This window comes from Vicugna pacos, unplaced genomic scaffold (genome assembly GCF_048564905.1).
Source record: "Vicugna pacos unplaced genomic scaffold, VicPac4 scaffold_21, whole genome shotgun sequence".
In the NCBI taxonomy this organism is placed as follows: domain Eukaryota; kingdom Metazoa; phylum Chordata; class Mammalia; order Artiodactyla; family Camelidae; genus Vicugna; species Vicugna pacos.
In genome coordinates, this window is record NW_027328742.1 from 16,089,888 (window position 1) to 16,098,607 (window position 8,720).

At 54.0% G+C, this 8,720-nt stretch overlaps 1 long non-coding RNA gene across 1 annotated transcript; it reads right to left on the minus strand.

Annotated features, from left to right (window-relative positions):
• Window positions 1–695: 695 nt before the first annotated feature.
• On the minus strand, window positions 696–8,449 carry LOC140694501 (uncharacterized). Its single transcript, XR_012070132.1, has 4 exons — window positions 8,309–8,449; window positions 4,369–4,530; window positions 1,501–1,653; window positions 696–1,034 (listed from the first exon to the last, which is right to left on the minus strand). It is a non-coding gene; the product is annotated as an uncharacterized lncRNA (long non-coding RNA).
• Window positions 8,450–8,720: the final 271 nt, after the last annotated feature.

Sequence of the window (8,720 nt, forward strand, 5' to 3'; positions counted from 1 at the left end):
GGAAATCCAACATGTGAAGATGGATGCTCCCAACTAAATGAGTCAGGAGCTGACATCCTTCAGAGTGCAGCCCCACTGTCTCCCAAAGACGCAGTGTGTGTGTAAATACTCTCTACTGACTCCTTCCCTGCTGACATCTGTGGATCTAACTGATTTACTCAGGGAACAGGGAGGCTCACCAGTGGTGTAACTTGGTTATTACTGGAAAGATTAGTTTGAAACCGACAACTTCTCTACTAAGCTAAGTGTAAAAGCTTAATTTCAAAACCAATGAAACTCCACTCACAGTGTGAAGGCAGGACTTGGTCAAGCCTGGGCCTGAGTCCTCAGTTTGGGAAGACAGATATTTAGGACTTCGCAGGTCCTGTCCACAAAATGTTTATATCTCCTCCACCCTCAAGGAGCGTATGATTTTATGGGGGAAAGGAATTCTAATTTATATTAAAATATTAAACTTGTTGACGATATAAAAAGTTATACAAGTCTTTTGTTCTTCATTTGTTTACTCTAAGTGTCTGCAAAAAGTCTCGCAGGCTGGTTTGAAATAGATTATTTTAGTAGAAAATCTAAGGTTCAGGAAGGCCAAGAGATCAGGAGACAACTGCCATTGAAAAGGCAGTGTCTACTCACCGGACTGGCGGCGGGCCGGCACCCCACGCGGGGCCACACCCCGGGGGGAAGCCCGGGGCCAGGAGCGGAGGCTCAGGGCGCTGTGGACAGGGGCTGTCACGGGGTTTCTGCAGGAGGGAAAGGTGAGGCAGGTGAGCAGCCTGAGGACTGGCCAGTTGAGTAACTTCATGGGTTCTAGGGTGGAATGGCGACCCCAAGTGTCTGGACTTGACTCTGGGTGAGCTGGGCAGGTGGACAGTGGCTTAGTGTGAGTCCAATTCCAGTGGAAAAGGTGGGGGTTAGACCTTGAAGAAGGACTCCTCCTGGGGTGAGAGGGCCCACAAGGGAGTAAGGAGGCCAAGTCCAGGTGACTGAGAACAGGGCGTGTCCCGCCTAGGCCTGCAGGGCAGATGAAGGCATCCAGTCTGCAGAAGGTAGAAACATGGTCCATACAAGGGCTCCCCTCAGATGTCACCTCCTCAGAGGAGCCTTCCCTGCCTGCACAGTCTACAGGGACAGCCTCCTCCACGCACATCTCCCCAGCAGACACCCACTTCATTTCCTGCATCGCATTCAGGACGCGGCCACTGCTCCGCACCCAGCCATGGTTCCGCTGCCCAGAGGGAAAGCCCTCACAGGAGGCATCAAGCCCTGCACGACCTGGGCCCCACCTTTCTGTCTCCCCTGCCACCACTGGCCCCCCAACCCGGCCCTCTCCTCCTCCACCCTGCACTCCTGACTTATCTGAACCCTGTGTGCTCTCCAGAGCACGTGTCCCTCCCCCACACACTGTGTGTGTTCACTGTGTGTCTCACTCGCTGTGTGCCTCCCACCCAGGTCAGTTCCCAGCACACAGTAGGACTCACTAAGTAGTGAATGAACGACTCTTACCATCACTGCTGGGGAGATTCTTGTCTGTGGCCTACAGCATTCATACACCCAGCACACATTCACTGATGTCCTACTGTGTGCTGGGCGGGTTCAAGACACCAGGCACAGCAGGGAGTAAAACAGGCAGGTCTCCATTCTCATGCAGCAGACAGCCTGGTGGGGGACACAGAGAAAAATAAGTAAAATATACACAATGTCCGGCGGTGATAAGTTCCATGGAGAAAAATAAGGTCAGGGAGGACATTTGAGCAGATACCTGGAGGTGTTTTAGAAGCAGAGGGAGAGAGTTCCTGGCTGAAAGGGCAGCCAGTGCAAAAGCCCTGAGGCCACAGTGGGATGCACGTGGAGGGTCTTAGGTGTCCTTGTGGGTTCTTTGTCCCACCTTGAGTATGTGTGTTGTTTTTCATTTGTAAGCATTAATCTCACCTTTCTAGCTAAATAACCTGCATCACTAGTCTGTAAAATTTAGCCAATTCTCTCAGGTGTTGTGGGCACAATGGCGAGCTAGTTACTTGGGTTGGTAAAGAATTACCAGCATCTGAGAAGGGTTTAGGAAAGTTTAATAGGAACACTGCTATAGGCCACATCGGGCCCCACAGACAAGAGGTGCCTGCATGAGCGCCAAGGGTAGGTGTGTGGGATCTGTTATTGGGGGTTCTGTGCACACAAGGAGGAGGGGGCTGCATGATCAGTTCAGGCACAGGTACCTGGTTGGTTGTGGGATCTGTCAGAGGCTTCCCTGAACAACAGGCTTTACCACTTTGATAAGGGCATTGCCTGTGTTCCTGAGGCAATGAGTTTTCATAGAGTAAACACACACTAAGAGAAGATGTTTTATATCTTGTAGAAATGCAGGTGTGCAAAGGGTCATGCAGTGGGGAGTGGGAGGTAAAGTGCCACTAGGCTCCAGGCATACAGAGAGTCCAGGGATGGGACCATATTCCTCTAGAGAGTGCCAGCTGGCTCCACACCAGGGACTTAATGTGGAAACAGGAGAACCTGGGTTGTCAGCACGTGTCTACTGAATGACCTCCCTAAGCCCTGCTCTGTTAGGCACCAGGCAGCTGTGAAGTGAACACGAAGATCTCCGCCCTGAGGTCCCAATGAGTGAATATCTTGACATCCTCAAACCCCTTCTTCTGCACCACTGCCCCACTCATCTGGGTCTCAGGCTCTGACCCTGACCTCAGTGGCTCGTTTGTCCCCTACCTCCAGCTCCTCTGGACATCTCTGTGCTGAGTTGGTCCAGGTCAGCGAACCCCAAACTGAGCTCTGCCCTTGCCCCATGACTTCCTCCTCCATGTGAAGTCCCCTCATGAAAGAGGCCACCACCAGTGGGATCCTTTAGTCCTGAGGCTCGGCCTTCCTCATCCCTCTGATGCCTCCCAACCCATGATCCCGCTCTGGGGAACCCCCATCATCCTCTCCTCCCCTCTTCAGCCTCGGGCTGCACACATACACCCTGCTCACAATCCTCCATGAGGCGGGTCCATGTTCACTTGAGGACACAGATTTTGACAAATGGGCAGTGCTGGGAATGAACAGCAGGACCCTGGAGCAGAGGACAGACGAGGACTCCAAATTTGCCAGTGCACAGGTTATAGTGGCGGCAAGGTGTCCATAAATGATGAGGCTGGCATCACACTGCAGCCTGGCCCTCTGTTCCCTCAGGGTGCCCTGCGTTTCCTGCCTTGGTCTGAGGGGGCGCCCCCCTCACTCTCTGTTAGAGGGATGTTCATTCATTCATTCACACCCTCATTCACCATGTACATGGGTCCTGCTCTGTGCCAGGCCTCAGCCAGATGACAGCTCATCCTTGGGGACACAGCTCAGACCTCACCTCCTCCATGAAGCTCTTCTGGATTCCAAGTCCCTCCTGCAGCCCCTCTGTCCTCCCCTGGCACCCCCAGGGCTGGGACCTCACTCTGATTACCTCTCCAATCTGTGAGCTCTGTGAGAGCCCTGGGCCCAATATGGAAAGTGACTTAGAAAAATGTGCCAAAGGGGCTAAGAAAAATGCTACTAATTCTGTGTTACAGACAAGGACACTGAGGCACAGGGAGGGCAGTGTCCACCCAAGGCCACAGAGGAGGGTCTCAGTGAGCCCCTCCATGGCCCTGTTACTAGTTCTCTGTTACAGATGAGGACACTGAGGCACAGAGAGGGAGCAGGGACCTGCTATAACCTTGGCCCCAGGGCCTGTGTCCTTTATGACCAGCTCCGTGCTGCCAGCAGGGGTGTAGTCCTGGAATGGATGTTGAAAGCAGCCTGACCCCCAGGGCCCCATCAGATGCAGAGTCACTCAGCACCTACTCCACACCCCTGGGGTGAGGACCTCATTGCTGTTCCTGGAAGCTGGCTGGGCCTCCCTGTGGATTGTCCTGGGACAGGCCAGGAGAGGCTTGGGGCAGCCACAGGGCCCCTGAGGCTCGCTGTCCCCAGCTGAACAGCTCTGGTCCCCTTGACTCTCCCCGGAAGAGGCCTGATGACAAGAAGTATCAGCCGTGCAGCCAGGTGTGCTGTGGAGATGAGGAAATGGGGCACCACGCAGGTACATGCAGATGTTCAGGTATTTACTCAATAATCATTGATTCAGGCCTTGCAGGGTGGCTGGCCTGGGGCCAGGCCTGGGGGTCCAGCAGTGAGTACAACCAACCCCTTGAGCCTCCTGGGAAAGCAGCGCTCAGAGAAAGGGGCCCTCAGTGCCCCCACCCTGCTCCCCATGAACAATCACACTGAGATGAGGCTGCGGCCGTGGGTCCCACTGGAGGGTGAAGGGAGGGGGGACACCCAGAGTGGGCACCGACCATGATCCTGGACACTGGAACCAGACGGCCTGGGCTGTGTAACCTGGGGTGGTCACCTCACCTGTCCTCTCTGTGCCTCAGTTACTTCTTCTGCAGGAATGGGTGATAACGCCTGTCCCTGCACCACAGATTTCCACGAGGAGTCAGTGAGCTTCTCTTAGGCGTGTAGGACAGTGTCTGGCCATGGGTCAGGATCCCGCTCACCTCACAATAGTCTGTCCCACTTTAAAGAGGAGAAAGCCAAGGCTGAGGGGGTTATGAGACCAGCCCGGGATCGCCCCCTCCTCATGCTCTGCTGACATCCCCTCCACCCCGCTCTCCTGTGTTCATGTCATCCTTTTGTCCCTCACATTGCTAAGAATCTCTGAGCAAATCCACGTGAATGGAGACACACCCTCTCACCACTTTGGTCTCTCTGGACCATGAGCAAGACGGGGATATCGGGCTCCCCCAGACAGTCCAGGAGGCCCAGCATGTCCATCAGTGCACGTCCACTCAGCACGGAGTCGGTGTGAGGCCCAGGGCCAGAGGGCACTGGAATAGCCCAGAATTGGGGAATGCCAGGTGCGTGGTGAAGCACACAGAGGCCCCTGGAAGACAGTGTCCAGGCAGCCAAGGTGCAGGGCGTGAGGGTGCCCAGAAGGAGCAGAGGACAGAGTCCAGCCTGGACACCACCCCCTGCTGGGCCATGAGAGGGCATGAGAATCGGGACAAGCCAGGGCCCTGCTGGGACTCCTCCTCATCCAGCAAAGAGGCGAGAAAAAGACAAGGAGACAAGTGCAGCTGACCCCACGGCGCTCCCTGTGTGCGGGTGCTGCTTCCAGTATCCTGGAGGTTCCTTAAAAGCTTGTAAAGTGGCTGCTTGTTCCAGCCCTGTGTGGGCAGAATTGAGGCAGGGAGGATAGTGACTCAGGACAGAGCTAGGATTCGGCCCAGTGTGTGCTGGGCCCCTCGCTGAGAGCATCCTCTGGGCATCATGGACTCAGGAATTACCCCGACCCCCCCTCTTAAGGCTCCTGGCATGTTAGCAGGGAAGGTCCCAGGGCCCACACCCTCTCAGGGGATCCCAACATGTGGGATCACCACGGTCCTGGGAAAGGAGAGAGTGTGGGCTGGACGTCAGGTCTGCATTAGACCCCAGTGCTGCCCCTACCGCCGCGTGGCCTGGAGGCTTTCCCCTACCTCTCTGTGCCTGGCTTTCCAGCACTGACTCAGAGGACTGCTGTGCTTGGCACACAGTAGGCCCCCAGTCAGAGGAAAAAGCCAGCCCTCCCCCAAGAATCTCTCCTCTTACAGGCCCAAAGCTAAGCTAGGTGCTGCATGTCACCAGAGCTGACCCTTGACAAGCAGGGCAAGTGCAGTCCAGAAGCTCCTCCCTCCTGCCTGAGGCCCTTCCCTCCTCAGCGACAGTGGCTCGGAGCAGGCCTCGGCATCCCAGAAGTCTGAACTGAGCCTTGTGACCTGGGGAAGTCCCTGTTCCACACAACATGGTTTCCAGGTCCTTCCAACAAGGCACACAAGCACCTGCTCAGTGTTTTAGCTGCAAGGTCCTCCCTTTGCAAATTGCCCCATCACAACCGGGCCAGAAGATGTAAGCTCCAGGCCACGTGACTATCAGACACATGACTTCAGGGAAACATCCCTGCCCACACTGTACTCCTGAGAGCCCAACTCCTAGAAGAGGGGATGGTGACCCACAGCTCTGCAGTTTTATCAGAACACAGCCCCCACCCACCCACTACTGGAAACACGTGTGAGAAGTGATGATTCCCGAGTGCCTGGAGCCCCGTCATCCAGAAAGCAGAGGTCAGGGTAACAGACAGACGAGGAGAAAGTACTTTCAGACCATATATCTGATAAGGGGTTGACACCCAAAACATATAAGGAACTCTCACAGTTCAACAGCAGAAACAAGCAATCTGAGTCAAAAAGGGGGCAGAGGAACTGAATACATCTTTCTAAAGAAAACACACACATGTCCAACAGGTACGTGAAAAGGCGCTCAACATCACTCATCATCAAGGAGATGCAAATCAAAACCACAGTGCGATATCCCCTCCCACCTGTCAGGATGGCTGTCATCAAAACACAAGAGATGACGAGTGCTGGCGGGGGTGTGGGGAAAAGGGAAACTCACGCGCTGTTGGTGGGAATGTAAACTGGTGCCATCACTGTGGAAACCAGTATGGAGTTCCCTCAAAAATTCAAAAATAGAACTCCCGTATGATCCAGCAATTCCACTTCTGGGAATATAGCCAAAGGAGATGTAATCACTATTTTAAGGAGAGAATAGTGCCCTCATGTTCACTGCAGCATTATTTACAATAACCAAGATATGGAAACAACCTGTGTCCATCGACAGACGAATGGATGAAGAAAATGTGATATATATACAGAGGGAGAGGCTTCAATGTTCCGATTTCACACATGAGAAAACTGAAGCTCATTTGCTTTGAATAATTGAGCAAGTGATGGTGGAAGCTTTGAACCCCAGTTTTCTGATTTCAAAGATACACCTCAACCCTGAGTTTCAGAAGGTAGGGGTACAGGCTCTGGGGGCCCTCCACCTTCCACACTTGTAGTCATGCTCCGGGGCCGCCATCCCAGAGGTGGCTGCGTAAACACATTGAATCCGCTTATTCTGCACCTGCTCAGCCCTTGGTTGCCACTCTGTTGTCACTGCCTGATACCAGCTGAGGTTTTATAGGTAAATCATCACCAGCTACCCGCCCACCCCCACCCCCCCCCCCCGACATGTGGGGCAGGCCCCTCCTAGCCTGGTCATTCTAAATCTTTAGCTCACACATCAGCACAACTGCTTCAAAAGAGCCTCACTTCCTGTGTGGAGGTGTTGACAAGGGGAAGGGAAGGGAGTTGGCGGTGGTCTCTTACTCTGAAGGTGACACATGAAAGGGATATGTTTATGTCCATAATGGGACTCAATTTGAAGCTAAGAACGTGGTCCCAGAGAGGAGTAAAAGCTGAGAGGCTACAAAGCTGCTGAGAAAGGGGCTTGACTATTGGATTGAAAATGTGTAATTTAATTTAAAATATCATCCCCCTGGATGACAACAATTTGCCCCCAAGGTGAGAATTGGCCCCCTGACCCCTGGGCACCCCTCACTTCCAGAATGTAATCATCCGAGCATGGGGGGCTTTAACCTGGGGGGCTGTTCCCTCAGTCACAGGTGCACCTGCTCACATGTGCGCCCATGGACTGCAGTGCCCACATGTCAAGGCGCCTCTCACACCTGGCCAAGGAGGCCCAGGTCATAAGAAAGGAACTACAGTCTGTGGTGTCACACATGAGTCCCTGCAGGGGTGAGTGTTGTAGAGAGAAGAGCCCACCCCTCCGCTCCCCACCCTCTCCTCCAGGTGGAGTGCTGGACGGAGCAGGACTCCTGAGCCCCTAGGCTTAGCAAGCATCCTGGCTAAGGGTGGGGAGGCTGTCCACTCTGAAGTCATAGGTCAGATGGTAGGTTGGAGACCCACCCCCACAGCTCACCAGCGAGCCCCTCTAGTCTGTTTTCTCCTCTGTAAACTGGGACCAATCACCCTCACCCTCAGACGTGGGGGCACCCTGTGTAAATGACAACACAAAGCCCTGGGCTGTTCCAAGTGCCCTGGGGTGTCCAGCCCCGAGGCCGGGCAGGTGGGAGAAGAGAGGTGTGGGTTAGCAGGTGTGACAGCAGAGCTGAGACCCGGCTGAGTGTGTGCGCACTAATATCCAGGAACTGGGAGCTGCCACTAGCAAATCTGTTCCCTGAGGCCATGTTTACTCTCCCTTGTCAGTTACAATCCTTTATTTGAACAGAGGTCTCTGGAGTCTATTAGCCACATCATTGCCTGTCACCACACTGTTGCAGTTCTAGGGTCTCCATTTAGCCAACTTGAAAGAATAGTTTTGTTTTTGTCTTTGTTTTTGTTTTTGTTTTTTTAAACCAGTGACAGAAAACCAAAGTGGCTTAAAGAAGCAAACCGGGCAGGAGAGAATGACTTACTTAACGGAGACATCCACAGGGAGACAGCTTCAGGCAGGGCTTTATCTGGTGCTCAGTGACATCAGCAGAAGTCATCCTTCCCCACCTCTGGGCTCTGGCATTGGTGCCATCTTCACACGGCTCTACCTTTATGAGAGCAAGACAGCCACCAACTGCCACAGGCTGACATCACCACCCCTCAACTCCCAAGTGAAATAGAACTTCTCTTCCCCCAGGATTCCAGCACCAAGGCCTGACCTCTGTGGAGCCTGATTGGGCTGGTGCCCAGCCCTAAGCCAATCCCAGTGGCCAGGGAGGATGGAAAATGCTGATTGGCCAGATCGAGGCCATGTGACCATCCTCTCCAGGAAAAAACGGGCTGTTCGCCCGCCCGTTTCCACAGTGGAAGAGTGTGATGTCTCCCAGAGGATCC